The 8,213-nt window shown below is 32.3% G+C and overlaps 1 long non-coding RNA gene across 1 annotated transcript; it reads right to left on the bottom strand.

The window, feature by feature from the left end:
* Nucleotides 1-287: 287 nt before the first annotated feature.
* On the bottom strand, nucleotides 288-7,641 carry LOC128237040 (uncharacterized). The gene is made up of 3 exons (XR_008261486.1): nucleotides 7,563-7,641; nucleotides 1,479-1,598; nucleotides 288-384 (listed from the first exon to the last, which is right to left on the bottom strand). It is a non-coding gene; the product is annotated as an uncharacterized LOC128237040 (long non-coding RNA).
* Nucleotides 7,642-8,213: the final 572 nt, after the last annotated feature.

The following is an 8,213-nucleotide window of genomic DNA, read 5'->3' as shown; positions in this document are numbered from 1 at the left end:
AAGCCATATTGCATCATTTGTTTTCAAATTGGTATGTTTACTTTATAATTATGATACGTAAATGCCCCGGAAGAGTTTGGCTGCTCGAAATGTCTTAGATAAACTTAGTGCATGCAATTGACTTGTTTAACGTACGCTTCTTTGAATAACCAAAGGTGTATAGTTACGTGGTGACTATGACGTAGTTTCACAAAAACATTTTGCTTTAACACTATTTTCGTATTTCTTCTATTCATTGAGAATAAGGTCAGTTAATATTATCATTTAGATGGAAATACATGTTCTTACTTTGAGAAGGTTTAAAGACGGTTGAAGGGGGTTCTTTTTGGTTCCCTTTCCTACGGCCATCCTCGGTAGAGGCTTTGCTGTCTTTCCTTCCTCTTCCTATTATAGTAATAGTATACTATTATAGTTATAAACAAAACAATAGAGATAGTTTGTGTAGTTTTGCAAAAAATACATCGTCTTCGTAACCATATCTGAAGAGAACACTGGTTAAGTGCCGTGGATTGAGAAAGTTCAGTTGGCAAGAAGGTGGAATGTATCGGTTGACCCGAAGGCGAACTCGATAAATTCCGTAGCGAAGCCAAATGTACTTTCTCAATCCACGGCACTTACATAGTATTCAATATATCCTGTAACTTAGTTTATCTAAAACCGATCAATTAATTGAAATTTACATGTACCTTTAAAAAGAAGAGGGACAATTGTTTTCCCTATTGATGATATCGGCACACTACCAAAAACTTTAAACTGTCAAATTTATTCAATACGTTTGTACTATTGGCATTTTGATAATTCAATATCAATTCAAAACAGGAAAGCTTTTAAAGTGTATACACGTTGAACAGTCACCAAACAATTATCTATTCATTTAACAAATATTATAAGTGTCGGATGTTAAGATCTGCACCGGCAAAGAGAATTAATTTATGTTGTAAGTGAAAGTGGATTTTACTGTCAGCAGTACGGGTGGTGTGAGTATACATGAACATATTCTGGTCGATTTTATTTACCAGTGTCATTTCTATGCAGAGTGATAGAACTTTATGTGCGAGTGACTGATGAAGTCGGTTGTTCGAGGACTATTGATCCGATTATTACCCACTGTTTGTGCATTTCCTTTGACTTTTTAGGATAGTGCAGAAATCTTTTTTGCGGTCACATGACCAACTAAATGTACTCATCGCAACTATCCAAATAAAACAAAATTTACACGGCGCTTTCTTATTGATTCGTTTGCAAATAACAGGATAAATATATATTGTATACACACTCAAATATGGTGATGCACAGGCAATACGAAAAATGAACAAGACTACAGTATTTCAATAACCAAACGTGTACAATAACTTGGTTACTATGGCGTAGATTGACAAAACCAGTTTGCTTTAATATTAATATCGTATATCTTCTATTCATAAAGAAATAGTTCTCGTAACATTATGTTTTCAATAATAAAAACACAATGTTCTTACTTTTACGAGTTAAAGGGATTTCTTCTTTTTTCTCATTCCTATGGTCATCCTCCGAAGAGACATTGCAGTCCTTCTTTTCTCTTCTTTTCTTCGAACACGGTTGTTTGTACTTGATAAATACTAAAAGTATATTTAATCCGTTTAAAACATTATGGTAAAACCGAAACATTTATTTTAGCATAATTTAATGCGAAATGATTGATGTATGCTCAACATGATCGCGATAGTACAGATATTCACGATATGAGTAAATGATTGCACATGATGGAGTTACAAACTGAAAATGTAAAACATTTGCTAAGCATTTATGGTATTCCGGATGAGGAGAATGAACTCCCAGAACATACAAAAGATAAATATGTAAGAGAAATGCATAATGTAGTATCTTCTAACTTGGCTTTTAATGATGATATCATTGAGATTAAACGAATTGGCAAATACACTGCTTCTAAACCGAGAATGGTAGCGATAAAGTTTTGTAATGACCAATGTAGAGTGCCAATATTCTCAAACAGAGCCAATTGCGTTTTAAGGGTATTCGGGTATCAAATGATCTTACAAGTTTTCAACGGCAAAAGTTTAAGGAACTGAGCATTAAGGGTATTATAGGCTATTTTAAGAATGGTTTTTTATACCAACGCGAACCTAGACCAAAAGAGTCGCTATCCGGAGATCGTGTATATATTGGGGCACGTCGTCGGATACAGCAGCCTATGGAGTGTGCCCCTTCGACTACCGGCGAAGAGACACAGTCCACAGACCACGAAAACCCGACGGAAACCTTACCGGTCGATTAGGAATGCGGCCGAGGTTCTTGTTTTCTTTCACATATTTCGTATTTGATATGGAATATTGGTGGCAATGTTAAGTTTTTTAAACGACTTTATATTTTTGCTTATATTACTATTTTTGACATTTTTACTCTTTTGGAAACATGGGATTGTGAATCATTATGTTTAAATGAGTTTTCTTGTTATACACCTTTGAATGTCATGGAAGGAAATCTTAAAAAACAAAGGTCGTAATATGGGCGGCGTTGTACTATTTGTAAAAAAACACTATCGTGAAGTATGGTTCAAGACGTAATAATGCTTTTCGACACGGCGTTATCTCAAAATATAGTCGTGAACTATTTAATACATCGAAAGACATATTATCTCTGACGCTTTATATACCTCCTGAAAGTTTGCCCGCATATAAAAAAGGATATTAGATGTAAAAGGAATAAAAATTATTGAAGAAATTATTAACATATATTCTATTAACGATTATGAAATACTCATATCGGGAGATTTAAACGCTCGTGTTGGTAATGAACAAGAAAAGGTTAACTTAGATAGAAATGTTCCATTGTTTTAGATTTTTGATGATTATAAAATAGCAGACCGAACCTCTAGTGACACGTATACTAATACTTTTAGAAGACGTCTAATAGAAATGTGATCAAGCTATGCATTATATATATTTATTGGCCGTGTAGGATAAAGGCATATTTACGTTAATAAACCATTTGAGAAAGAGTGTAATTGACTATATGATCGGTAATATTAACATTTTCGAAATTGTCGAATTCTTTTCAATTGAGGATATAGCGGAGTTTGATCATTTTCCAATTTTACTAAAATTTAAAAGTAAAATAGCTAACGATAAAAGTTTGGAAAATATAGTGCCAACACCTTAACCGCATTATACATTTACAGACAATAACATTGTATTATTTCAAAGAAAACTTGATGAAAATATCAATGAAGGAAACTTTGAAGATATTGAAAATATGATTATTAATGAAAGTTGTCCCATTACCGATATCATCAATAAATAAGAATATAAGTTACTCGAGTGTAGCATTGATGCGAGAAAGATCATGCCATGAAGACGCAATAATAATAATAATAATAATAATAATAATAATAATAATAATAATAATAATAATAATAATAATAATAATAATAATTATTAATAATAATAATAATAATAATAATAATAATAATAATAATAATAATAATAATAATAATAAAAAGTGGTTTGATAAGGAATGTAAAACTTTGAAAACGAAAGTCTCGATGAGTCTGCTACGTTTTCGGGAATCAAAAAATATACATGATCTCAATAATTATTTAATAGCGAAAATGCGATATAAAATACATGTTAAACCAAAAGAAGATCTTACAATGAATTATGTGTGCAAAAACTGGTCCATGTTTCAAAAAATCAAAGCGACTTTTGGAAAACACTTAAAGACTTAACACAAAGTAATAGTACTTATAAACCACAAATTTCCTAAGAGCAGTGGTTTAATCATTTTAACGACTTGTTTAATCCAGAATTGCCGTACGTATAATTAACAGAAACAACTGTACAATTAGTCATAGAGAGTGATGTCGAATCATCAGTATTGAACATGGAAATTACAGACGATGATATATTTGATGTCATCAGATCGTTAAAATCTAATAAGGCTACAGCGGGCATACTAACTGCAAATCACTTTAAACACAGTATTAATCATATAGTATCATATGTACGTAGATTGTTCAGTCGTATATACTCATCATGAGACTTTCCTGAACAATGGACATCAACACTGATGATACCCATACACAAGAAAGGAGCTAGAGATGATCCCGATAACTATAGGGGAATATCCTTAATTGACGTATTTAGTAATATACATTTACATTTTGAACAAGCGTTTGGCTTTTTATTGTGACGCGTTTAACAAAATAACTGAATCACAGGCGGGTTTTAGAGCAAATTACTCGACAATGGATAATGCATTTATTTTAAATACTGTTATATCGAAATACCTATGTTAAAAAACGTGGTAAGTTGTATGTTGCTTTTGTCGATTTTAAAAAGGCGTTTGACTATGTTGACCGTAGTAAGTTATATATGTCATTCCTTAATCGCGGAATTAAAGGTAAACTATTCAATGCAATAAAAGCTTAATATGTCTCTGTTAAAAGTCAAATCAAAAATGGTTATGAACTAAGTGAGAGTATAAATTGCCCTCTAGGATTACATCAAGGATGTAATTTAAGTCCTTTTTAATTAAGTATGTTTATTAATGAATTGTATGACTTTCTACATCAAAATTGAGTACGCGGAATACAGCTTTCACCTGATATTATTGAAATATTCATGATTTTATTTGCTGATGATTTGGCACTTATGTCCGATACTATTATAGGTCTACAATCGCAACTTAACCTGTTGTATGAATATTGCGGAAATTGGAAACTAACTGTTTATGTTAACAAAACAAAGAGTGTTGTTTTTAAAAATGGCGGTTGTCTTTCTAGATACGAACATTGGTAATATAACAATGAAAAAAATGAATGTGTAACGGTTTTAACTATGTAGGGGTCTATTTAACTTCTACTCTGTCACTGAATAAAATGGCCGACAGCATGGTTATGAAAGGCAAACGGGTTCGTGTATCATTATCAAATTCCCTGTAAGATTTAAAGCCTTTAGAAAAACATAGTTTTCACAAATTTGTTGACTCAAAAATTGTACCTATATTACTGTACGGGTCAGAAATTTGGAGATTACATAGACATGAAGGTGTCGAAAGAGTGCACAACTATGCCTGTAAAAGGCTTCTTTCTGTATTTCTTTTTACATGTTATGCTCCAGTTTTAGGGGACTGTGGTCGATTCCTGTTTTATTTATTTTATCTCGTGTTATATGCTACTGGTTAAAAATTTGCCAAAAAAGTATGCCAAAACATAGATATGTGTACAAATGTTATGCGATGTTGAAATATTTTGATACTGTTGGTTATGTGAATTGGGTAACCCACTTAAGAAAATATTTATTTTCAAATGGCTTTGGTTATGTTTGGGAAGCCCAGTGTATTACATACATGGCAGCATACTTACAACGACTTAAAGATCAATATCTTCAGTCATGGCGTAGCAGTTGTATAAATAGTGCAAAATTACAAGCATATATCGGCTTTAAATCCAATTTTTAAACTGAAGCGTATGTACATTTTCTTTGTGTTTGGAAGTTTCGGAACGTGTAAGCTCGTTTTCGAGCTTCATCTCATACGCTAGCAATTGAACGTGGCCGTTATACGAATGTTGAAAGACAGTTAAGGTTTTGTCCTTATTGTAAAGATGTAGAGACAGAATATCATTTTCTTTGGGTGTGTCCTTTATATGAAACTTTTAGAAAAGAATATATAGAAAGAAAATATTATGAGAACCGAAATATAATTAAGTTAAATATATTGATGTCTTGTAATATTGAAAATGTTGCGATAAAAACTGCTTAAATATATTGATGTCTTGTAATATTGAAAATGTTGCGATAAAAACTGCACTCTATATATACTCAGCTTTTGAAAAGAGTAATTCACTTTTCCAGGAATAAACATTACATACTTGTAGATTGTATATATAAGTTATCAATGTCATTGTATCATATTGTACTTTATCTATGCTTTGACAGATACTATTATTTAATCAATGCTTACTAATTTGCACAAGTAGTTTTCATTTATGTATTGTGTGATGTTTGCATGGGCTGGTGACCTTCTAGCATATAAACTGTTGGTTTGTTTGTCATAATTAAGTTTCCCAATAATTATACATGTATTGTAATTACTTTGCAATTTGGTCAACATAAACTCAGAAAAATATTTTTCTACGCGCAGTCAAAAAATTTTAACAAACAAAATCTTTGCTGTCTGGTAAACGAACTTGTGACAGCAGACGGTCAAGGGGTATGGCGTTGTTACTGAACTTGTTTCACTGTTTGAACATAATACCGATTTAAATTATCTCAAATGAATGAAGTCATTGAATAAATGATTAATTATTTTGAAATTATCGTTTTATAAATTGTATTTTGTCATGCTGTTGGTAAGATCTTACATCTTGCAATATCAGACCCAAGGTCAAATGGTTGAATAATAGGTTGACATATAATTTTACGCCGGTAAGAGCACTGTCAATGTGTAGAATGTCCTCTAGTATTTACCTATATGAGAGGTTTTCAGGATAAAACGTTTATTTATAACAGGCGTTCTTAACCACAATAAATGAATCAGGGGTAAATAGGCTGTATCAGGCTTGTTTGTAACAAAATAATTTCAAACGTTTATGTAGATTTGAAGTGGAAGTCATGCGTCCAGGAAATTCAACCAATCGAGTGAAAGGTAGAGTTTTGCTCAAAGTGTCGTTATGATCCATTGTTGATCAATGTATAATGTACTTTTTGGTAATCGAAGCTTTGTTTTCAATATCGCCATGTTAGAATGTCAGCTTAGCTCCGCTGCGGCAGATGGTTGGAGTTCATTGCATTTCAAAAGACTTTCAGTGTATTTATCATGGATAATGTTGCAGCAGGCTGAAGGAATATCTTTGTTTCCCATTAAAAAAAATAAAAATACTGTCTTTTTAATACAAGTGTAAAGTCTTTTATTTTCTGTTCCGCTCCGCACCAGCTGAATTATGTTTACATGTTCACCCTTGAAAGCACGATAAAACCGGTTAATCACAGTAGCTTAGGCTTTGCTTTCAAAATATTAATTAATATTTACATTTAATTTGAAATAATTTTGACCAACAAAAAATCCGCATTTATCTAGATACCATAGATCATTATAGAAATACCTTTAAGACAACCTTGGTCATAAAGTCATAAATTGGCATTAAAAATACAAGCATTTAACAACCTGAACTGGTGCCTTCTGATGTTTTCATCAACATATAGAGATATGTGTTTTAATCTAGAACTAATTTCGTTCGTGTAAATCAATAATTTAGCAGTCTCTGTAATGTTTGGTTCTTGGAATGGGAATGTGTATTAAATTACCTTTCGACAGTGATGAGATGTGTTATCATGAAATCTTAAAATGGGCGTAAATTTCTTGATCGAATTTATTGAAGATGTCATTAAAACACAACAATCAGCAGACTCACGTGTATTTTATATTGTTTAAAATACGGCCGTTTAAATATTATTTTGTTTCATAAAATTTGCATCTCATTTAGTTAAAATACTAATTGCACAGTTAAGAACAATACAACTAACCGTACACAAATCCAGCTACTAAAATAGCTGCAGACGTACCTACAACCAATCCTATAGCCCAAACTGGAACCTCGAGTTTCTGTTGGTGCCATTCTTCGTTCCCTTGAGGTAATATATGGTAAGAATAATTGTTAACTGATACATTGTCAATACACGTGACTGCCAAAATCAGCATTATCGCGGCAGTTGGTATTAACTCTACAATAATTTTATTTTATATTTAGGTGAAACTGCATTATAAATATTTAAAAAATATAGCAGCTCTTAAACTACTTTAAAAAGTCGAAAAGCAGATATAGTCCATCTAATAATTTTACATAAACAGGAAAAGGTGTCTCATATTGAACGAAGAATCATCGGTATATATTGCTTAATTTGAAAGTCGTGGAATCTTTCATAGTAGTTTACAATTCAGTATATGTCTGTATGTATGTGTGTGTGTGTGTGTGCGTGCGTGCGTGCGTGCGTGCGTGCGTGCGTGCGTGCGTGCGTGCGTGCGTGTGTATGTGGGTGGGTTGGTGTTTGTGTGTGTATGTGTGCATTCATAATTCATATGTTACTATATATAGTAATATTTTACTATAGAAATTTGTTCCCGCAAAAACGATTATCGTTTACACCCGAGAGATAATAACGGTACGTTAGAGCGATTATAACATAATTGTCCGGCGAATAACGTTTACCGTGTCG

This window comes from Mya arenaria, chromosome 6 (genome assembly GCF_026914265.1).
Source record: "Mya arenaria isolate MELC-2E11 chromosome 6, ASM2691426v1".
Lineage (NCBI taxonomy): Eukaryota > Metazoa > Mollusca > Bivalvia > Myida > Myidae > Mya > Mya arenaria.
The sequence above is the reverse complement of the archived record's forward strand: the minus strand, read 5'-3'. Positions and strand labels throughout refer to the sequence as shown.